This window comes from Heterodontus francisci, chromosome 5 (assembly GCF_036365525.1).
Source record: "Heterodontus francisci isolate sHetFra1 chromosome 5, sHetFra1.hap1, whole genome shotgun sequence".
Taxonomy (NCBI): Eukaryota; Metazoa; Chordata; class Chondrichthyes; order Heterodontiformes; family Heterodontidae; genus Heterodontus; species Heterodontus francisci.
This window is the reverse complement of record NC_090375.1, coordinates 145,208,845-145,233,245: the sequence shown is the minus strand read 5'-3', so window position 1 is coordinate 145,233,245 and position 24,401 is coordinate 145,208,845. Positions and strand designations below refer to the sequence as shown.

At 46.4% G+C, this 24,401-nt stretch overlaps 1 protein-coding gene across 1 annotated transcript in view; it reads left to right on the top strand.

The window, feature by feature from the left end:
- The first annotated feature begins 448 nt into the window (after positions 1–448).
- Positions 449–24,401, top strand: part of LOC137369630 (tumor necrosis factor receptor superfamily member 6B-like) — a 47,447-nt gene continuing 23,494 nt past the window's right edge. Inside the window, exon 1 of the mRNA XM_068030961.1 lies at positions 449–486. The gene's annotated coding sequence lies outside the window, so the exon portion shown is untranslated. The remainder of the gene's footprint in view (positions 487–24,401) is intronic.

Here is a 24,401-nt window from a genome sequence, read left to right as displayed (position 1 = left end):
CCAGGGTGGCCAACTCCAAGAGTCTGGCACCAAAGGCCTGGCCGCAAAAAGTTTAACAAACTTATGTGGGTGGTCAAGGTCACATGATACCTACCACACCACCAGCCTCGCACTCTCATCTACACCACACCCCCATCATTCACAGTTCTGTACTCACTGGCACTCAGGCCTTACATTCAGATATTCCACCTTACTCTTACACACCTTCCCCTGATGCCAGCCTCACATCCACCTCCAGCTGTCTCCACATACGTCCAGCTATTCAACTTTGGCAGGCACATCACCCAAACACAGTGCAACACAACCACTTACATTCTTCCCTCTCCCTTGCAGGATAAAGCGGTTCACAATAGGAGGAAGCGGCAGAGAATCGGTGAGGGCCAGGCACATGCTTTCATCCACTGAGCCCGACAAAGGAAATGGTGCTCCACATCATAAGGTGGACTGCAACAGAGCATGTCATTGCTGAGCCCATTCATGATGATGGTATGTTACTGTCTTTTTACAATTCTCAACTTCCTCCTCACCCTTATCCTGCTATCAGGCATGATGAGCATGCTGCAGATGCTGTGACCATGGACCTCCTGCTTTCCAGCCCACCCACCCATTCCATCGCCCCAACCCTCCCTGTCAGATTTAATGTCTAGATACCTAAGGACTGCCACATCCCTGTCCACAGCACAGCCAGGAAGAAGAGAGAGAGCAATCCCACACAAGTGATGAGGAAGCACTGCCACTTGATCTGACACTTACAGCCACCAGCTCAGATACAGACACTACTTTAGAGAGAATAGCTAGAATAGAGCCAGGACTTGCATGAGGTGAGTCACAAAGCATCACAGGGCTGCAGTCTAGCCAGTGGGAAAGGATAGCGCATGTGTCTGCTCACTGTAGGGCAAGGTTGCAGACAAGTTATGCTGGAGGAGACTCAGATGAGGATTTCAATGGTGCAGTGTATAGGAGAGCACTTATGATGATACACATTGAGATGTCTGTGCATTGGCTGGCCTGCCAGACAGACTCCTGTCACTGGCACTAAAGGAATGCACAAGGGTGAGTAGTTCATTTCTGTTTCTATAATTGGATGTGTTATTAGATAAAGATGTTGATGAGAAGGTTTCTATGGGTGGCTTTTATTGTGGGATGGTGACCAAGGGGACGCTGTGATGGAGTGTGTAATATGAATGGGGCAAGGTGGATCCATGGTGGTCAAGGGAGATAGTTTTATTGTAACTGCAATCAGAGCAGGCGCACTCTGACAGCCTGCTCTGGAGCAAAGGGGTCCAGATTGCATCTTCCCCACCTTCTCCTGTTCTTCTTCCTCCTCCTGAGGTGATGTCCGAATTGCTGGAGGCAATTGCTGTGCCCTCATAATGGTGACCTTTTGGAGGGTGCAGCAGATCACCACATACTTGAACACCCGCTCCGGCATGTACTAGAAGCCTCCCCGGAGTGGTCCAGGCATCGGAAGCATTGCTTGATCAGGCTGATTGTCTGCTCCATGATATTCCTGGTGGCTCCATGACTCTCATTATATGCCCGCTGTCCTTGTGTGGTCCTGGGGCGGAGAGGGGTGTCATTAGCCACGTGTTCAAGGGATAGCCTTTGTCCCAAGCAGCCTCTGGTTCTCAGTGGAGGCCCAAAGATGGTGAGAATGGCTGACTATCATTGAAAGCTTTTAGGAAATCTAATAGAATGTTATCGTTTATTGGGAGGGAATTTAATGCAAAAGTAGATTATGCTTCAGTTATGCAGGACATTGTGAGATCACATCAGGAGTACTGTGTACAGTATTGGTCTCCTTATTTAAGGAAGGATGTAAATGCATTGGAAGCAGCTCAGAGAAGGTTTACTAGACTAATACCTGGAATGACGGGTTATCTTATGTGGAAAGGTTGGACCGGCTAGGCTTGTATTCGTTGGAGTTTAGAAGAGTAAGTGGCGATTTTATTGAAACATTTAATATCCTGAGGGGTCTTGACAGGGTGGATGTGGAAAGGATGTTTCATCTTGTGGGAGAATCTAGAACTAGGGGTCACGATTTTAAAATAAGGGTTCACCCATTTAAGACAGAGATGAGGAGAAATTTTTTCTCTCAGAGAGTCATGAGTCTTTGGAATTCTCTTCCTCAAAAGGCGGTGGAAGCAGAGTCTTTGAATATTTTTCCGGCAGAGGTAGATTTTAGATAAGCAAGGGGGTGAAAGGTTATTGGGGGTAGGCGAGAATGTGGAGTTGAAGTTACAATCAGATCAGCCATGATCTTATTGAATGGCGGAGCAGGCGCGAGGCACCAGGTGGCCTACTTTCGTATGTTTGCACATAAGTTGGTGGTGGGCACTTTCAGTAAAACTAGGGGGTTGGGGTGGGTTGGGGGAATCCCTTGTGCTGCTGAAAACGGATTAACATTGGCAATCAGCGCACACACACAGACCAAGTTGGTTAAACAAGCATCAGATCTACCAGAATGGCTGTCTGATGCCATGATAACACCTCTTTTGACACTTGCTTCTTTATGTTGCCTGATGCAACATAAAATGAGATGCATGGAGTTCAGGTTGCTTGAAGATCTCGAACAGGTTTATTAATCAGCTAACAACTATATACAGTACAGAGTTAACTATTTCCAGGTCTTCCCTCTTGGTGTTACAGTCACAGAGTGGGACTGGCATGGATTGATAATTGACTCATTAACATACTAAGATCTTAAAGGCACATTAGTCTTAAAGGCAATCACACACCAGGAAGATACCCCCAATCCTCACCAAACCGCACCCCCAACCCCACTGCCGGGGCCTGCCTGAATGATCCCAGTGACCCTGACCCCACTCACCTTTCCCAGGGTCCCAGATGTCCTCCATGCTGCAGGGCTGCCTGCAGTACCAGCAGTCACCGCTTATCCCAGTGACGACTGCTGGTACTGCAGAGCTGCTGGCCTCCTGATTGGCTGGCAGCTCTGGGGGTGGGAGCTCATCCCTTAAAGGGACGGTGTCCCTGATGGTAGGCAGTTAATTGCCTGTCCACCGTCAAATGGCTTTGGAGATCTGGAGGAGGGCCGTGGTGGGATTTTCCCCCACCTTCCAATGCACTGCTAGGACCCCTGTCACCATAATAAAATGCAGCCCTTTTTGTTCTGAAGCTTAGTTCCCGTGAAGTATCACACCGATCTATATGATGCATTGTCAAGACTGCTAAATCAATGGTATTGGTTCAAAATCTTTCCTGAATATTTTTGTTCTAATTTGAAATTCAGCCTTCCAGTTGTTATTTTGCAACAAGTGTAAATGTTGGACAGGAGTTTCTGCTTTGGGCACAAATGGCAATTCGGGCTCAAAATTTGTGCTAGTCTTCGGAAGTGCTTTTTTTGACTCAGGTTATCGCTCAAACACATTTGCATATCACAAATATAAAATTTTCTGTCAACCAGCACAATCAGACAGCGTTTTAGAAGGTAATTTAAAAAGTGATGATCTGGTGCAGCTGAAAATGCACTTATCACAAAAAAGGCATTTTTAATCAGAGCATCTAATCCACCATCTGTGAATTATCAGATTTTAAATAACTGAAAATGACTTTAAAAAACTACCCAGAACCATTTATTAGTTACATTGGTGTACAGTCGTCAGTTTCTCAGTAAATGAAGAAAAAAAAGCTTTTAAAACATACACCTAAAAATAATTTAGTTTTAGGAGCTTCCTTGAAGACCCACAAATGAATGCAGTCAGTGGAAATGCACATGGAGATTAATTTGACCTGGGGGTCTGGCCAATTTTGTGAGGAGGGCCGACGTCTAGTACAACATCTTTTATGAAAACACGATTTGCACTTTGCGCAACTTTTGCTTGAAATTCCTCAAACATTTGTGTTGGTTTCGCCAATTTCAAGCAGATTTCGCTGTCATAGACCAACGCAACCGAGTGGAAACCCCAGGCCATTTTGTTTTCTTTTTTGATCGCATTTCTGACATTATACATACTGTGCACACTTTCCATTGAGGCAGGTCTGCATGTGCACTGAAGATTCAATCCAAAGCTTCCCTTTGTGGAACCAGGAAGAGCAGGACTGCCTCACATGGATAGTTGCCCAGGACTAGCCCCCATATTCCCTCCTGAAAAACACTCCTGAAAACCCCCTCTACCCAATTAGCTGGAAGCAAGCATACAACAGTTTCTTTGCACTCTGTTTAGGCCCATTCTAGGCAGGAAGTGGACTGGCAGCATTTAAAAGAGACCAGGAGTCCTCACTGAGTTAGATTTCATACTTGCTCTGCCCCCAGTCCACCAGAAACCTGCGCAGGCTTAAAATCCTGAGGACAGACTTCAGATACTGAGATTATTTTGAGTGGGAGAGAGATGTCTGACATGTGATTGAATAGATGTTTTTGATTTATATGTTTCTATGAAGTGAATAGGGAAAGGCTATTTCCTTTAACTGAGTTGGCAAATTAAAATTGTGACTGAGAGAATAAGAGAAAGTGAATGGGGAAATTTCTTTACACAGAGAAATGCATGGAATTCTTTGACACAATGAACAGTTGAGGCAGAGACCATTTCATATTTTAAAGGAAAATTTGATAAATATTTAAGCAAAGGAAGGCACAAGGCTATGTGGAGTGAGAGCGGCAGTAGGTACAATGGACCAAATGGCCTCCTACCACATTGTAAACCTCTAAAACTATGGTCTGGAATAAATAGGGACTGATGTGGCTGAGCTCTCTATCTCTCTTTCCTTCAAGACAGTCTTTAGAGCCTAACTCTTTGACCAAGTTTGTAGTCACCTAGTTCTCTCTATGCGGTTCTATATCAAATTTCATTTGATAATACTCCTGTGAGGCATCTTGGGATATCTTATGTTAAAGGTGCCACATAAATGCAAATTGTTGTTGTTAATATGTATTTTCTAGCTTGCCATCAAGATATCTATGAACATCAATGGTAAAACATCTGTGTGGCAGAATGTCTTGGTAAAAGCAACTGCTTTCATTGTTAAAATGGAAGAAATAATTCTAGGAAGTGGTTTCTCATCAAGATAGATGTCAGAAAAGTAGCTAATCTTTTTTAATGTTTCCTCTTTCTGACAATAGTGGTATAATCTACTTCAACAGCTGTAGCATAAACGAAAATGTTCTTTGTAAGTCAGAAGTGCTTCTTGTAGGTGGTCTAATCTCAGAATGTCTTGAAGATGACTGGAAAGTTTAGTTTAGTTTCCATCTGTTTTTGTGTTCTACTCATTGCCAATCTGTCCTTGGATAATCCTTAAAAAAAGTAGGTACAAGTTAAAAAGTCAATTTTAAATCACATGACTATGACAATGATAGTTTATACATAACTATAACTCCTCAGGTAAAGCTGAGGAGGAGGATGTATTTTAACATGGAGACGCGCTGGGAGTGAGGGGGATCCGGTAGTGCACGGAGAACCCTGCAGTGAGTGCAGTGCATCTGTCAGGGCTTTTTAACTCAGCCATTGTAATTGCATCTGACTTCCAGGTTTTTTGACCAATCAGTGTGAGTGGGTGTGATGACAACTTGCAAGAGTCAATTTCAAATCCACCATTTAAAGGGGCACTGTAAAGGTGACATTTGATGGCTTGTAGAGGTGGGAAACAGCTGAAGCAATTGGTATTATGGAGTCCCAATGTGACAAGGCTGTGCCTTACTTCACAGATGCCTCCCTAGAACTGATGCTGCAGTCTGTAAGGGCCTACAGGTACATATTCTTCCCTGCTGACGGAAGGAAGAAACCTGCCTCAGAGGGCAAGAAGGCACGGCTGGAGATTGCTGCAGAGATGAGCAGAACAGCAGTGGTACCATGCTCTTGGATACAGTATTGGAAACAGTTTAATGACATAATCAGGGCAGGAAAGGTGAGCACAATGGCACATTGACCAACATCCTGCTGCGTGCATCACACCACACTGCCTTCCTAAGCTTACTTCTGTACATTATTCCTCACATCAATTTACCTTGCAGGTACACGTCTTTCTCTCTGTCTATGCCCCCCACCACCCCATCTGTTCATCCACTACTGACACTCACCCTTTTCTTTATGCAGATCCTGCCACCTCTGTGGGGAGTTGGGGACCTCCCAGCTACCTGGTGACGGAGTTAAATATCAGACAGTCACATGGCATAGAACACTCACTCACATTCACTTAAAACATACTTATCTTGACAGTGCTAATTCATGTCTTCAATCTCCCACAGGGTCACCAAGTGTCCCACAGGAAATGGTCCAGCAGGACAATAATGACTCCTCAGAGCAGGTCGTTCCCTCTGAGGATGCACCAACACAGGACTCATGCAAACCATGCACGAGCTCAGATGCTCACACTTCAGTGGGACCAGTAATACATATAGTTGGGTTTCCACCTGGTGATTCATATCACAAATGAGCAAGACAGGGACAGGAATGGTGAGTCTGCGTCAGGGGGCGGGTGGGGACGAGGGTGCATAGGATGCTCCAAACTCTGCTCAGCTGGATGTTGATGCTGTATCTCAGAGTCAGTAGATGAAGAGGATATATCTGGAGCAGCAGCAAAGAATGTCTGAGGTACAGACAGGCTTTCCAGCTGCACTGTGCATGCGTGCAGCATGACTGGAGAAGTCCATCTCAAGCATGTCCTAGGCCTTGGTGATGACATCTTCATCCATGGTAAGTGTGGCCATCTGCATGGAGCATTAAACATGCAAACAAATAAGTGCATGCAGGCCTTCATATGAATGCCACCTTAAATAGGACGAATGATACCCTAGCCTTGGCCATTCAGCATTCCACTGATGTGTAGAAAAGTGCTCTCCAGCTCAGTGCTAGCAGGGAGGTGTGAGTGGGCCATGAGGAATCATGGCTAAAGGGACATGGAAGTAGGGAGTCTGGTCAAAACATTTTCACTTCTCACCCCTTGCCTGCCCCCCCGCATTCATTCAGTGCCCACATGCTGTCTTGTGTCCCAGTGGCTGGGTCTGCCCCTGCACAGGTGCAGGTGGAGCAGTTTTTGGCAGGGTCCTCATGTGCTCCAACACCCAGTGATGTGAGCAGCCTGCCTCTACCTCTGCTGTAACCACAGGGGTTGCACCACATAGAAGAGGTAGGAAAAGAAACAGGAAAGATTTGTAGTTGCTCAAGGGTGTGTTACAAATGATAGATTGTTAATTTTCTGTTTAAATTATGAGCCACATAAATATTATTTGTTTACACCACTTTCTCATCTTGCCTGCTGCCTGGCAAATGGCCTTCTCAATTGTGATGAATGGTAAGGCAAGACTTAAAGCCGAGCACTGAGTGTCTGTGAAAGATATGCTTTATTGATTGCAGGACTGCTTTGTGTTTGGGGATAGGTCAGAGGCCATGTGGTTTCAGCATGTGGCTGTCAGATGAGTGCACTGCTTCTACCTAACTAAATCTCACCATGAAAAGGGTATCCCAAGCAGCAATGTGCACTGCTTTTTAAAAATTTGTTTAATGGAATGTGGGCGACGCTGGCCATTTATTGCCCATCCCTAAGTGCCCTTGAGAAGGTGGTGGTGAGCTGCCTTCTTGAACCGCTGCAGTCCATGTGCGGTAGGTACACCCACAGTGCTGTTAGGAAGGGAGTTCCAGGATTTTGACTCAGCAAAGTGAAGGAATGGCAACATAGTTCCAAGTCAGGATGGTGTGTGGCTTGGAGGGGAACTTGGAAGTGGTGGTATTCCCATGCATTTGCTGCCCTTGTCCTTCTGGGTGGCAGAGGTCGCAGGTTTGGAAGGTGCTGCCTGAGTAGCCTTGGTGCGTTGCTGCAGTGCATCTTGTAGATGGTATACACTGCTGCCACTGTGCGTCGGTGGTGGAGGGAGTGAATGTTTAAGGTGGTGGATGGGGTGCCAATCAAGCGGGTTGCTTTGTCCTGGATGGTGTCAAGCTTCTTGAGTGTTGTTGGAGCTGCACCCATCCAGGCAAGTGGAGAGTATTCCATCACACTCCTGACTTGCGTCTTGTGGACAGGCTTTGGGAAGTCAGGAGGTGAGTTACTCTCCGCAAAATTCCTAGCCTCTGACCTGCTCTTGTAGCCATGGTATTTATTTATATGGCTACTCCAGTTCAGTTTTTGATCAATGGTAACCCCCAAGATATTGATAGTGGGGGAATCAGCAATCGCAATGCCATTGAATGTCAAGGGGAGATGGTTAGATTCTCTCTTGTTGCAGATTGTCATTGCCTGGCACTAGTGTGGCGCAAATGTTACTTGCCACTTATCAGCCCAAACCTGGATATTGTCCAGGTCTTGCTTCATTTCTATATGGACTGCTTCAGTATCTAGGGAGTCACGAATGGTGCTGAACATTGTGCAATCATCAGCGAACATCTCCACTTCTGACCTTATGATTGAAGGAAGGTCATTGTTGAAGCAGCTGAAGATGGTTGGGCCTAGGACACTATCCTGAGGAACTCCTGCTGTGATGTCCTGGAGCTCAGATGAATGACCTCCAACAACCTCAACCATCCTCCTCTGCACTAGGTATGACTCCAACCAGCGGAGAGTTTTCCCCCGATGCCCATTGACTCCAGTTTTACTAGAGCTCCTTGACGCCAAACTCGGTCAAATGCTGCCTTGATGTCAAGGGCAGTCACTCTCACCTCACCTCTTGAGTTCAGCTCTTTTGTCCATGTTTAAACCAAGGCTGTAACAAAGTAAGGAGTTGGTGCAATTGGTACATCATATTCCTGCTCCTCCTCCTGTTCCTCTGAAGAAACATTGCCCTCTGCACCTTGCTGCGCTTGAAGGTCCAATCCTCACTGCTGTGCAACATTGCGCTGAGCGCAGCACACCATGACCATTCTGAATTCCCTGGTTGGTGGCTACCTCCAAATCTGACAAGGCACCTGAAGCGAATATTCAGCATGCCGATTGCTTGTTCAATGACACATCTATTTGTCATATGGCTTTGATTGTGGTGCTCTTGGGCCTCATTTTTTGGATTCCTCCTGGGGGTCATCAGCCACGTTTTAAGTCCTGGTCTCCAAGCAGCAAGCTGGTAGTCTGTAAGTCTGTTCCGTGGTGTGAAATGATCGGGGAGGATAAGGCAAAGTCATCATGGCAGCTCCTCACGTCTGCATAGTCATCTTTTTGTGTTTGCCCACCAGTTGTATAATGATGGAGTGAATGGGGTGATGGAGTGAACCTTACGGTTCACAATCAATCCTGTGTGATCTGGGAGAGCCTTGATTGCTACATGACTCCCTGCACCTTTGGGAAGCTAGCCAGAGATGCAGACCTGAGCACCCGCCCAGCCTGACTGGCATCATTGGTGGCAAGGTTGATATAATTGCCTTCCCAGGCAAACATGGTCATTTGTGTTGACTTTGAAATGCTGCAAATGTCTCCTGCAGATCTCTGGAACGAGCCTGAAGCAAAAAAGTTGAGGGTGGTGGTCATTGGTAAAGTGTGGACACCAGGTCCATTCGGCAGCAGGTCTTCTTCCAGCAGGCTCCAATTGTCTGCCATTACCTGACGTTAGACCCTGAGCCTCCTGATACGCTGTGTTCCCACATGTCCCGGAAGCTGATCCTCTTCCTGTACTTCCTGTTTGTTGTGCGTAGCCCTTACTGCGAGTTGCACCTCTCTCTTCATCCTCTCTCTACTGTGGAGCGGCTGGTCTGTTGGGAGAAGTCTGCTGCTGCTCCTGCTGGTGCAGATGGCTCCCCCTGCTGCTGGTGCTCCCCCTGCTGTTGGTGCTATTGCTGTTGCTGGTGATCTTGGTTTTATGAAAGGGAAATCATGTTTGACAAATTTGTTAGAGTTCTTTGAAGATATAACAAGCAGAGTGGATAAAGTGGAACCGGTAGATGTAGTGTATTTGGATTTTCAGAAGGTGTTCGATAAGATGCCACATAAAAGGTTATTGCACAAAATAAGAGCTCAGGGTATTGTGGCCAATATTTTGGCATGGATTGAGGATTGGCTAACGCACAGAAGGCAGAGAGTTGGGAATAATGGGTCTTTTTCAGGTTGGAAAGCCGCAACTAGTGAGGTGCCACAAGGATTGGTCCTCTGGCCTCAACTATTTACTATCTATATTAATGACTTGGAAGAAGGGACAGAGTGTAGTGTATCCATATTTGCTGATGATACAAAAATAGGTGGGAAGGCATGTTGTGATGAGGACACAAAGAACCTGCAAAGAGAAATAGATAGGTTAAGTGAGTGGGCAAAAACTTGGCAGATGGAGTTCAATGTGGGAAAGTGTGAGGTAATCCACTTTGGTAGGAAAAATAAAAAGGCAGATTATTATTTAGATGGAGAAAGACTACAAAATACTGCAGTACAGACGGATCTGGGTGTTCTTGTGCATGAAACACAAAACGTTAGCATGCAGGTGTAGCAAGTAATTAGGAAGGCAAATGGAATTTTGGCCTTTATTGCCAGGGGGTTAGAGTTTAGAAATAGGGAAGTCTTGTTACAACTGTACAGGGTGTTGGTGAGGCCACACCTGGAGTACTGCGTACAGTTTTGGTCCCTGTATTTAAAGAAGGATATACTAGCATTGTAGGCAGTTCAGAAAAGGTTCACTATGGCTGATTCCTGGGATGAAGGGGTTGTCTTATCAAGAACGGCTAAACAGGTTAGGCCTTTATTCAATGGAGTTTAGAAGAATGAGAGGTGATCTTATTGAAACATTTAAGATTCTAAGGGGGCTTGACGGGGTAGATGTTGAGAATATGTTTCCACTGGTGGGGGAATCTCGAACTAGGGGGCATGTTACAGAATAAGGGGACACACATTTAAAACTGAGAAGGAATTTCTTCTCTCAGAGGGTGGCGAATCTCTGGAATTCTCTACCTCAGAGTTGTGGAGGCTAGGTCACTAAATGTATTTAAGGAGGAGGCTGATAGATTTTTCAAATCTCAGGGAGTTGAGGGGTATGCGGAGCAGGCCCGAAAGAGGAGTTGAGGCCTGGGACAGATTAGCTATGATCTTATTGAATGGTGGGGCAGGCTTGAGGGGCTGAATGGCCTACTCTTGCTCCTATTTCATATGTTCTTATGTTCTCACCTGAGCTCCAAGCTGAAACAGCATAAGCGGCGCCCATGCTAACTTAATATGTCACAGATGACAAGTGGAGATCAGACGCATAAGCCTCTGAAGTAGTGCAAATGACCTCTGAAGTAGTAAAATCAGTAGTAGTCCTAGAAGAAGATAAACTCTCCGAACTAGTACAGTGAGAAAAAACCTTTCACATAATTAGGCAAGGGAGCAGCTGTGTGGTCTCAGTGCTGATGGGAATTTTACCTGTTATTTCTTCAGGTCCCTCACTTGCTGCTGTGCTCCTGGCTTGCTTTCACGAGTGAGTTCCAGAAAGCCAGCTACTGTTAGTGTGGAAAACACCTGTTAAAAAATCTCCAATCGCCATATTTAAATTGGCAATCTGCCTCTGCCAAGAGGGTTTCTTGTCGGCAATTTAATACTCTGCAGTTAAATGTGAAAATCAATGGGTTCTTCCTGACGTGCTATCAATTTGTGAGTTTAACCTCCCCACCCATTCCCAAACCCATTTGCTCTTTGAAGTTAAAATTTCCCCCAAGGATTCTACCTTCTTTTATTTTGAAGGATTTTATATTGCTGCCAGCAACCAAATTAACTCATAATTTTAAGAAAAACAGAAATTGTTGGAAATGCACAGCAGGTTCATTCATGTCTGAAAAGGGAATAGGCAGGTAAATATTTGAGGTGGTGTCAGGGTTGAAAACGAGAAGAAAAGCAAGCTCTTTAAAAGGACTACATAAAATGATGAAGGGGGAGAGGCAATTAATGAGTTTAATGTCCAAAAACTTTGCATTTTAAAACATTAGAAAGAGGAGAAATCTGGTGAATGGTTTAGAATAATCGTCTCTATGAGGCAACAAAAAGGCATTAAAAGAACAAAGGAACATAAAAATAAATGAGTAGAGTGGTGAAAAAGAGTGTGAAAGAAAACAAAGATCACCAAATTAGAAGCAAATAGTTTGAGTAATAATGTGTGGAGAAATGGACAAGTAAATGGAGGAAATAGTTAAGGTTTGAAGTTGCTAAAGTCAATATTTAAACCAAAGGGTTGCAGATTACACAAAAGAGAGATAAAATATTTTGATAAATTTTCTGATTCCTAAGTCAAGGCAAAGCACTTGGTGAGTCTGAATCATGATTTTTCAATCTGTGCTCACAAACAGCCAAGTACCTAACCCTGGAAGTGTACTTGGAAGTTCAAACCGACTGCTCCTATATTGATACAAAAGCAAAATACTGCGATTACTGGAAATCTGAAAGAAAAACAGAAACTGCTGGAAATACACAGCAGGTCTGGCATCATCTGTGGAGAGAGAAACAGAGAGTGAATCTTCCCGGCTCCACGGAGGCAGGTTTGGAGGCAGTACCAGGAACAAATTGCCACATGCCATATTAAACCCATTTCTCACCTGAGAACAAAGAACAGTACAGCACAGGAACAGGCCATTTGGCCCTCCAAGCCTGTGCCGATCTTGATGCCTGCCGAAACTAACACCTTCTGCACTTCCGGGGCCCATATCCCTCTATACCCTTCCTATTCATATATTTGTCAAGATGTCTCTTAAACGTCGCTATCGTATCTGCTTCCACCACCTCCCCTGGCAGCAAGCTCCAGACACTCACCACCCTCTGTGTAAAGAACTTGCCTCGCACATCCCCTCTAAACTTTGCCCCTCGCACCTTAAACCTATGTCCCCTAGTAACTGACTCTTCCTCCCTGGGAAAAAGCTACTGACTATCCACTCTGTCCATGCCGCTCATAACTTTGTAAACCTCTATCATGTCGCCCCTCCACCTCCGTCGTTCCAGTGAAAACAATCCGAGTTTTTCCAACCTCTCCTCATAGCTAATGCCCTCCAGACCAGGCAACATCCTGGTAAACCTCCTCAGTACCCTCTCCAAAGCCTCCACGTCCTTCTGGTAGTGTGGCGACCAGAATTGCACGCAATATTCTAAGTGTGGCCTAACTAAGGTTCTGTACAGCTGCAACATGACTTGCCAATTTTTATACTCTATGCCCCGACTGATGAAGGCAAGCATGCCGTATGCCTTCTTGACTACCTTATCCACCTGCGTTGTTTCAGTGACCTATGGACCTGTACGCCCAGATCTCTCTGCCTGTCAATACTCCTAAGGGTTCTGCCATTTACTGTATACTTCCCACCTGCATTAGACCTTCCAAAATGCATTACCTCACATTTGTCTGGATTAAACTCCATCTGCCATTTCTCCGCCCAAGTCTCCAACCGATTTATATCCTGCTGCATCCTCTGACAATCCTCATCACTATCTGCAACTCCACCAACCTTTGTGTCGTCCACAAACTTAATAATCAGACCAGCTACATTTTCCTCCAAATCATTTATATATACTACAAAGAGCAAAGGTCCCAGCACTGATCCCTGCGGAACACCACTAGTCACATCCCTCCATTCAGAAAAACACCCATCCACTGATACCCTCTGTCTTCTATGACAGAGCCAGTTCTGTGTCCATCTTGCCAGCTCACCTCTGATCCCGAAAATGCTGAAGGCATTTTCAAGTCCCTCCGCCAGGACCCCTGACATCAGGGGGGGAGGGGCGCTGTAAAATTCAGCCCCATGTGTGCATAAGATAGAAGATGCCTCTCCCTCTCTCTCTCTGTCCCACCACCCCCCACCCCCCCGCCCCCTCCCACCCCACCCCCCTCTCCCGCCTCTCTCCAGATGACTTTTGGGGGCGTTCGAAGCTTGCCTGCTGCTTGGGAAAGATCCAAGACAAAGACCTCTGGGGAAGAAAGCCACTTAAATCACTCCCTCCAAGAAGAACTAGAATCAGGTGAGCCTGCTGCAAAATACTGCTACCAGCCAGAGACTTCAGAACCCCAACTACAGCCAGAAGACAACTGACTTACCAGACACCACAGACTGTATATTATTTTTACTAGTTCTGGACTCTAATCCAACCCCAAAAGCTATTCCTCATCACTCTGTAATCTATTTGTGTGTGTGATTCTCATGTACATATGTGAGTGATAATGTAGCATAACTTATTATTTTATCCAGAAAGGGTTTAGATTTTTAAGTCCAATAAACTCACCTCTTTCTTGTTTAAACTCAAGAAAACCTGTCCAATTGGTTCTTTTACAATCACAACAAAGTTAAAAGGTAAAACACTCACTGAAGTGGTAAGCACATGCACAGTTTAAAAAGGAATAAACCCTGTTGCGGTCAAACAAAGGGGCAGGACAAGAGGGGAACCTTGGGACCCTTCCCTATCTGATTGTAACAGAAAGAATGAAACTTTCTATGGCATTGACCAGTCAGTGTCACTGATGGCGCAGAGGTGCTCAGAGTAGATGCCAGCTGTGTCCCACTTGGTGGCCTCATCCAGCATCCAAAGGTGCCACAACAGGGCTGAAATGGTGAAGTGGCAGATGAAGGAGCCACCCCTCAGGGGGCACCGAGTCACCCTTTGGCCCCTCACCCCCTCCGACTCAGGAACGATCAGTGTGCCAAGGCCCTGTGTTAGAGACAGCCCCTGAAATCACACAGGCATGGCAGCCTGTGGAGGACCCCCGACAGGCACCTCCAAGATGAGGATGGAAGCCACGGGCATCTCAGCTGGAGGCAGAGACTAGGCAGCAGGCTGCCTGCACCTCAGCCTTTGCCACAGGGGGATCACCCTGTAGAAGTGTTAGGGTGAGGAAGATGCCATGCCTTTAATTTCACTTAATGGGTCACCTGGGTGCTGTTTTCCACAATTGTATGCTGTTTTGTTTTCATTGCAATTTCACTTGGGCATGTGTGGTACTGATGGTTCATGTCAAAAGGGGGATAGAGTTTTAAGCGGTGGACAGGGGGAGGTGCAGAGGGCCCTGGGATTACTGTGCTCTGTGATGTTGGATAATGTGGGTAGAGGAAACATTCTCCATGGTTATGGCTGGCAGTGGGTCTTCACAGGGCGGCACAGTGGCGCAGTGGTTAGCACCGCAGCCTCACAGCTCCAGCGACCCGGGTTCAATTCTGGGTACTGCCTGTGTGGAGTTTGCAAGTTCTCCCTGTGTCTGCATGAGTTTCCTCCGGGTGCTCCGGTTTCCTCCCACATGCCAAAGACTTGCAGGTTGATAGGTAAATTGGCCATTATAAATTGCCTCTAGTATAGGTCGGTGGTAGGGAAATATAGGGACAGGTGGGGATGTGGTAGAAATATGGAATTAGTGTAGGATTAGTATAAATGGGTGGTTGATGGTCGGCACAGACTCGGTGGGCCGAAGGGCCTGTTTCAGTGCTGTATCTCTAAACTAAAGTTGTGGGTCATCACTGAATGATTGCTCTCTATGCTGGAAGGTGAGTCTGGGATCATCAGTCACAAGAGGTTAAGGCCAATCAGGTGAAACGCTGCTGAATCAGTGTGGCCCTTGCGGCGATGCCAACCTGCAGCTCATCTTGAGGTCTGGGACGGCATCACCGGCAGTCCCCCAATGCCCAATGCCAGCCACCTCTGGAATGATCCTTTCCTCCTCCTCTTCCTCCTTCCAGTCCTCCTCCAAGGTGGAGTGGTGGTCTAGGTCCTTCTCCTCATCCATCTCTAGGCCTCTTTTATTGTCATGTGCAGCATGCAGCAGACAACAATGGTACAAGACACTCTGGCTGACTCATATTGGAGGGCACCACCTGCCGGGAAAAGGTGACGGAAGTGCATCTTCAAGAGACCAATGGTCTGTTCAGTGCAGGTTCATGTTAGGAAATGGCTCTGGTTGTAGCACCTCTCCCCATCTGTGTCTGGGTGCCAGATGGGCATCAGCAGCCACCTCCTTAAGGGATAACCCTTACCCCCAGTAGCCACCCACAGAGTCTGGATGTGGGCCAGAAGAGGTGTGGTACCTGGCACTCTCGCAAGATGAAGGAGTCATGACAGCTGCTTGGGAACTGGGTGCAGACCTGGAAGTTTTTCTTCCTGTGGTCACAGACCAACTGGACATTCAATGAGTGATATCCCTTTCTGTTGAGGAATCTGACTGGCTGGTTTGTTGCTGCCTTGATAGCTACGTGGGTGCAATCGAGGACACCTGTAGCTGAGGGAAGCCCTCTGTGCCTGTGTAGGTCCAGCTGTGTCAAAGTGGATGTATTCCCCCGCCCTCCAGAATAGGGCATCCGTGATCTGCCGGAAGACATGATGAGCCGCCGACTGAGACATGCCAACTAGGTCTGCAGCTGGTCTCTGGAATGATCTGGTTGCATAGAAATTCAGGGCAATGGTGACCTTGACTGCTGTAGATAAGGGACTGCACCCACCAGCATTTCACAAATGAACCCACGCACTCAAACCGATACCACATGGCAACTCATTAGCCCTTCGTTGCCCTGACATGACTTTGCCAATAATTATCTCCTGAGTGGATAAGTCTGCAACCAATGAGTGCTTCATTAACCAGATGAATTTACTCTCCATGAATAACAAAGCAACACATAAGTGAACTTTCCACTTTAATACAATATTGGACAAGTCCAAACAAACAATAGGCAGAATTTTCCCAGCCTCGTGGTGGCAGGCTGTGAGGCAGTGGGGTTGGAGGGGCACTAGGAGAATAGTCGGGGGACACGATCGGGACGTCTCCCCGACGCATTCTCACCGTCTGGCAGTTTCACAGGGGTGGGATGGCATGCAGATTAGCTCCCCACTCAACAACTTCATACAGGTGGCATCCCAGAGACTATCCAGGCGGCCATCACAGCCAGAGGCTCCATCCCCTAGAAGAGGGACTGCGGGCAGGGAAGACCGCTCCTGTGGCCCCAGTCCGCCATTCAGTGGAGTTTCCCCTCCAATTGGAGGGGCCTACCTACTTGGCCCTTCTGAATGTTTATTATTAATTTACCTCTCCAAGGGCACCAGGTTGAGGTGCCCTCTCGATCCCTGGCCTACCTCAGCAGCGCCACTCTCTCAATGGGGCTGCCGAGGCTTCAGAGCTGCTGGCCCTCTGATCAGGCTGGCAGCATCGGGAGCCTGCCCACTATCCTTAAGTGGATGGTGAGCTCAGAGGTGGCCAATTAGGAGGCCACTTCAGGGAAATGATCCTCTCCTGTCCATCTCCCAGTAATTGTAGGCTCGGGACTACCATTTGGTCACGACATCAAGGTCCTGAAGCCCACAGTAAAATTCAGCCCAATCACTCTACTCTTTCCTAACACCATGGGCTGATGTTTTTCGGAGAAAGGACGTAGTTCCACCACTGGGGCCAAAATTGGAGCCAACCCTGCCACGGCAGGCAGCGAGACCCTGGCCACTGCCATGGTTGCCATCCAATTTAGGAGGGTGACCTTCCCCCCTTCCCCCTCCCCCCCCACCCAGAGCTTCTGCCCTATAACAGGGTTGGCAATCCAGCAGCGCCACTGCTGAGGCTGCATCACAAAGGAGAAGGCGCCTCAAAGCCACATCACCCTCAAAGATTGGTGAGTTTCTCTGCGGAAGTCGGGAGAGGGAGGCAGGTCCTGACGATTATAAAGGGCAGGGGGAGTTGTTCCAGCAGTGCCGCCTTGTTGCGGGGGACCAGCCATTACCACCAGAGGGCCCCTCGGGGGCAATGGAATGCCCATCAAGGATGATTGCTTCCCGGGAACCCAATGGGAGGCGGCCAGGGTTTACCTGGTTGTCTCCCCATACCGTAGCGGGCCCTCCCGACGTGGGCAAAATGCCCCTGGGGGCAGGAAGTGAACTTTAATTGGGCCCTTAGGTGGCTCAATTGGCAGCCGCACTCTGAGGTTCCCGCCACTGGTAATATGCCGTGACAGCAAGAAGAGATCAGGCTCCCATCTTGCGCCTTCCACCACTATATTGCCAGCCCTCCGGCCTCCCAGCCCGGCGCCATCGGGCTGGGAAAGTTCAGCGCCATACCTCCCTTAGTGTCTAGACATGCCTTTCTATTACCTCTTCCCAAAGTCTCTCCAAGTGCCACATGAAGACCAGATTTGCAGGACATGGTTGACATGGAAGGGTCATAGTGACCTTCCTCTCATGATCCCTACCATGGAGCTGTTCCTGGCTGCATTTCTGAAGGGTGCTCCTGGGCAGCCTGCTCTCGCCTCCAAGTTCAACTGGCATGATGCTATGAGGGGGAAGGCTGGAGGCCTGGCATGTGCTGTTTTCCTGCATCATGGAGCTGTGACTTTTGGATGGCTTGGTCTTCATCATCTTTCTCCTTTTGTGGTACCTGTTTCTGTGGTGGAAATATAAGAGAAGGTAGCAACTAAGAATGGATGAGCTTCGCCCCATTGAGATGAAAGAGGCAGGGATGGAAAATTAAGTGAAGTATATAATGGGTGGTTGATTCAATATTTGCATTTTACACTATTGCCAAAAGCTGATATTACCCTCACTATGTTTTCTCGCTCAGCATTGAGATTTTCACCTCTTACTATATGACTGAAATATCCTGTTACAGAGTCAGCTGACAGCTTATGTGGGATTTGTTTGGGTTTCAATGTGACTCAGGAACAGAGGGAGACAGAATGAATTTATTTCTTATTTCTTTTATTGACCTTTAGTGACAATACATATAACCAATTATTATTTCTTATCTAGGTTTGCTCTTTAATCAAACGATATATACCAACTATTATTTCAATCTCCTGTGGCTAGGTCTTTAAATTGTTCTTGTATGCCCAGGATAATTTATTGTCTTTCCACATGTGCGAACAGCTGCATGCTTTTGCCTGAATTCCCGATTCATAAATCCAGTTTGTTTGTGACCAGTTTTGTCCATATTTTTAATCATCTTCAAGGTCTTTTCATTATTATTTTTCAATAGTTCATTATTTTTATCTCGTTGGGGCCATCACAACCACAACCAACAATCTTCCTTCACAAATTGAAAAATAATTACATAACAAAGGTCATAATAATTTATTTAATCAATTCTCCATTTTGTAATATTATCTTACTTGCAAAGTAGCACTTCGGGAAATCTGTTTCATACTCTTATTTACGTCAATATTGTACAATAGTTCCCACTTTGGGAACTGATTAATATAATTCAAAGGTCACTACATTACAAATTCAGCTCATACACAGATATTAAAATCAAGTATCTGCATTTTCTGGTCCAATGCATTAATATTTAATATTCTTTGGCCTCCTTATCTCGAGAGACAATGGATAAGCGCCTGGAGGTGGTCAGTGGTTTGTGAAGCAGCGCCTGGAGTGGCTATAAAGGCCAATTCTAGAGTGACCGGCTCTTCCACAGGTGCTGCAGAGAAATTTGTTTGTCGGGGCTGTTACACAGCTGGCTCTCCCCTTGCGCCTCTGTCTTTTTTCCTGCCAACTACTAAGTCTCTTCGACTCGCCACACTTTAGCCCTGTCTTTATGGCTGCCTGCCAGCTCTGGCGAACGCTGGCAACTGACTCCCACGACTTGTGATCAATGTCACAGGATTTCATGTCGCGTTTGCAGACGTCTTTAAAGCGGAGACATGGACGGCCGGTGGGTCTGATACCAGTGGCGAGCTCGCTGTACAATGTGTCTTTGGGGATCCTGCCATCTTCCATGCGGTTCACATGGCCAAGCCATCTCAAGCGCCGCTGACTCAGTAGTGTGTATAAGCTGGGGATGTTGGCCGCCTCGAGGACTTCTGTGTTGGAGATACGGTCCTGCCACCTGATGCCAAGTATTCTCCGGAGGCAGCGAAGATGGAATGAATTGAGACGTCGCTCTTGGCTGACATATGTTGTCCAGGCCTCGCTGCCATAGAGCAAGGTACTGAGGCCACAGGCTTGATACACTCGGACTTTTGTGTTCCGTGTCAGTGCGCCATTTTCTCACACTCTCTTGGCCAGTCTGGACATAGCAGTGGAAGTATATATATATAATAACAAATACTATAAATGAGATGGTTATCAGTGGAGAAATGTGGTTATAATTACACCTGGCTAATTTTATAAATAGTTTGAGGCATGAGATAAAGCCAGTTGCAATTATGGAACACTGCTCTGTTGAGCAGCTAATTTATTCAGTGTGGTCAAAAGTCAGGGGAGGCACAAGTTTAAACCATTAGTTTCCACAGATTTCTTTAGTGACTGGACCATTTCCTTCTTAGTCATCCAGATGTTCTTCATGGACACTGGGTTCCATTATTTCTTGTTGGTGCTTATGCCAATGTGTCATGATGGAGGTCACTGGAGTGGATGAGGAAGACAGACAAAGTTTCCGACATCAGGCGCCACAATACACAAGGCAATCAGTGGGAACATGACTTGCCTTGTCCAGCCCCATGGGGCGGGATCCGAAAATATTGCTTAACCCTTATGACTATCACACTGAGAGGGATTCTGTGGTCAGAAATGTACTAAACTAGCTGTGTATCATGGGCAGGTTTACTATCAGAGGATACAAAACAACTGGTTAGCCAAACAAGAAGAACTTCGGTCAATGAGTTACAGAAGGAACAGGAGATAACAAACAGAGACTTATTAGTCCAAGGGTTCCAATCAGAGGACAAAGATAGTTTGAGAGCAGGGGCAACAGCTGCAACTTCACTGCATTGTGCAGAATATGTCTCCAAAGTGTTATGACCAGGTGAGAAAGGTGTCCAGAGGGTCCCTTTCAGCCTTCACCTGATCTTACCATAACAGGGTTTAATTTTCAACGCACCGTGTTTTTAGCTCCCCCTTGGTGAATTCTTGTTCACTGCTTTCCAATTATAAGGAAAAGAAACCAGCACAAACAGGTTTTCTTAGGTTTAAAGAAAAGAAGCTTGGAATTTATTAAATTTAAACTCTAATTCAGTTGATGCCTATGAATACACAACGTGTCCATGCTAGCATGCATATGCAATACTTATATGCAAATAGATACAGAAAAGAGAAGACAAATAAAGTGGAAAGGTTTGAGGCAATATCTGATGAGTTTTTGCTACAGTTCTTCGAGCTCACTGTACAGTCCTTGGTTGTAGGTAGATCTTGCTTTTTGTTGAGGCCCAATATTCTTCTTAAACCTTGTTCTCTGTAGGAGACTATTCTCCCTTGGGGTTCATGTGTCTTCAGTCGATTCTGAGGCTTGTGAGAAAGAGATGGGAGCAGACAGGAGAGATCTTCTCAGTCCAGTTCAAAAGAAAACCCTGGAATAGCCAGTTAGTCATGCGACCAGCTGGTCTAACCAGTCTTGGCCCCTGTGGATTGTATTCTCCTTAGCAGGCCCTTGAATGCACTTCCTCACCTTCAATGTCTGTTAATACGTAAATGTTTTTTTCCAGCCACGGCTGATCTGTTTAGCAAGTCATTTCCTTGCTCCAACAATAGTTAAAAATCAATTTTCATGATAAAATTGATGTGCCTTATTCTTGGCAGGTGGAGGCCTAGCATGACACCTCCATACCCAGTGGAATGAAATGTGATTTGAGAAAAGCGCATTTCATTAAAAGGGTCGAGAGATAATTTAAGATACAGAAAAAAAGACATGCATTTCTCTCATTCTTTCCCATTCATTCATAAATACTAAAACTTATTACAGCCTGTCTTTTCTTGGTGCCAGTGCTGCTTTAATTGCCCCCTTTTTGATATTCCAGCAAAAATGTGGTTCTTTGGGGAAGTTTTTCTTCAGTTTACTCATTTCCATGGCTGCCTAGGGTCTTTGAGATGGTTAGGTTTAATTAGCCCTGAGTTGGAATTTTTTTTCAGGACAATCAGGTGGTCTATCCTGAACTCTCATTCAGTGCTTTCCTGAGTCATGCAAAGGCTTTTGACTTCAGGGAATGTGTGGTTTGTTTTTTTCCTGACTGTGGGGGAAAATTCTTTACTAATCTCCCCTTTGTCATCTGGGACACTCCTGCCTACAGGTTTTTGTGCAGACACTACTGCACTCCCCTGTGGCACTTTGACTATGTGAGGCATCACCCTCAAGGTTTCTCTGCCCCCTAGAGGTCTTTCTTTGTCTCTGCAGGTTCCTGTAAATGCTGTTAGCAACTCCAGTGGGGTGCTTCTACTGTCTACATTTGCATCAGATGTGGGGTCTAACTTTTCACATTTTCTGGGGTTGACTGACTGGACAGTAGGGGTTTTCATCCGGGATTCCTCCTGGACTTCCCTTAACCTGCTCTGTTAATCACTTTTTCCCCTTCCCCATCTAATCTTTTGCCATCCTTGTGCCCGCCTGTCCCTTTTTGTTCTTGGCGGGGATCCCTTACAGTTCACCAGCCCTCTGCTGGAGGGTCCTCCTGGCACTGGTGCAGGACTTAGGGGTGCAGGTTTCACTGTAGGTTGGGGTTTCCCCTCATCCTGGCACACGTGACAACTCCTGCAGTACTCCACCACATCTTTGTGGAGTTTTGGCTAGTTAAACTGCTGTCTTATGTGGGCTTTGGTATTTTGTATACCACCATGTACAGCCACTGTCTCGTGGGCCCTTAATATTTCTCTCCGGTACCTCTGCGGCACCACTAACTGGTGAATCCCTGTCCACTCCTTGCTCTCAGGTCTGTGAGGAGAACTCCATTTCCTCATCAGTACCTCATTCTTTAAATAGTAGCAATCAGGGACTCCCTCTGCTTCACTTTCAGACTGGACAGTCTGTGCTAACTCTTACAATATTGGGTCAGCTCGCTGAGCCTCAGCTCGGGAAAATTCATTTAATTCATTCCCTGGGTATCGTAACTTTCCAAAGAAAGTCTCAGACAGACAGACCTGGTCATTTGCCTACAGTGGCAATTCAGTCTCCTCTGGGGGAGCTGGTTTGATCATGGTCTGATCCACTACACATTCAGGGAAACTGAAGGGGTCCATCTCCTGCCACTGCCCTGTCTCTCTGATCTCCTGCGGTCTTTCTTTCACTACTGGGGGGACTACCACCTTCACCCCCACCAGATCATTACCTAGGAGCAGGTCAACCCCATCCACAGGCAAACTAGGGACAATCCCTATGGTCACCAGTCCTGAAACTAGGTCGCACTCCAGGTGCACCCGGTGTACAGGTACAGGTATACACTGTCCTCCAATACCATTCACCGCCATTCTGGTGTTTACTGCACTCTCTGGGGGAAAGGTCAGACCGTTTCCCAGTAAAAGGGATCTAGTGGCCCCTTTGTTCCTGAGAATTACTATGGACTTGCTTGCCCTACTTGAGGGGTATGGGGTTACGTTCTCTTCGACACAAAACCTTAATAACCCTCAGGAATCCTATTAAATTTTCCTGCACTTGCAGTCACAAGCTTCCTGGGTCTCACTCTTACTACAGTTAAAGCCACAGCTTGTTTTGCTGTGCTTTCCATCAGGTTCCTTTCTTCTCTGAGCAGGTGTGCCCTGATTAACTCCACAGGTTTTCCCTTTAGTTTCCAGCAGCCAGATTTTAAATGCCTTGTTTTGTTACAATGGAAACATACAGGTCTCCGGGTCTCACTCCTGCTCATAGCACATTCCTTATTGGATAGAAGAGGACCCCCTGTGTCTCCTGCTTTTCTTTTTCTCCCAGGACTGCTTGGGCTCCTATCACCTTCCCACCCTTTGTCCTTTTCGGATTTGTGGGGGTGACTAGAAAAGGTTCTCCTCTGGGAAACCGACTTATAAATTAGAGCAAACTCATCGGCCAGAACGGGCACTTGCCAGGCTCTCTGGACCCGCTGCTCCTCTACATGGGTCTTTATTGAGAGTGGTTGAGAGTGTTTAAATTCCTCTAACAGAATTACTTCTCTGAGATTCTCATAGCTGAGCTGTACTTTAAGAGCCCTCAGCCACTGGTCAAAGGCCAGCTGCTTACTTCTTTCAGACTCCAGATATGTTTGATTAGCTTGCTCCTTGAGGGTTCTAAACTTTTGGCGAGGCATCGGGTACAGGAACAGTCTCAAGTCTTCAGTGAAGATGTAGGACAAGTTGATGGAGAAAACCAAATCATGCTCAACAAGGCAATAGATCCAGTCCAGTATGTCCCGTGTTGAGCACCAGTGGCTTTAAGGGATGAGTGAAAGGAAACCCTAGATGGTCTGGTCAGACAGGACATCATTACTTCTGTAACAGTGCCAACCTCACATTTGAGTTTGATGGTAGCCGTACCTAAGAAGAATGGCACACTACACATCTATTTAGATGCCAAAGACTTAAACAAATCTATCAAGTGAGAGCATTATCCTCTGCCAACTATTAAAGATGCAGCTATATCCGTACACAGTGCTAAAGTCATCATGATTCTTGATATCTGCAATGGATTTTGGCACATGAGTCTCAGTGAACAATCATCATAACTAGTCATATTCCATAGACCTTTGATTAATACTGGTGAAAACGTATGTCATTTGGGATCAGTGGCTGGACTGGATTGCTCTACAGGAAGCTGGCATGGACACAATGGTCTGAGTCGCCTCCTTCTGTGTGGTAATTACTCTATGACTCTAGTTCAGGAGCAGAAGTCTTTCAACACATGATGT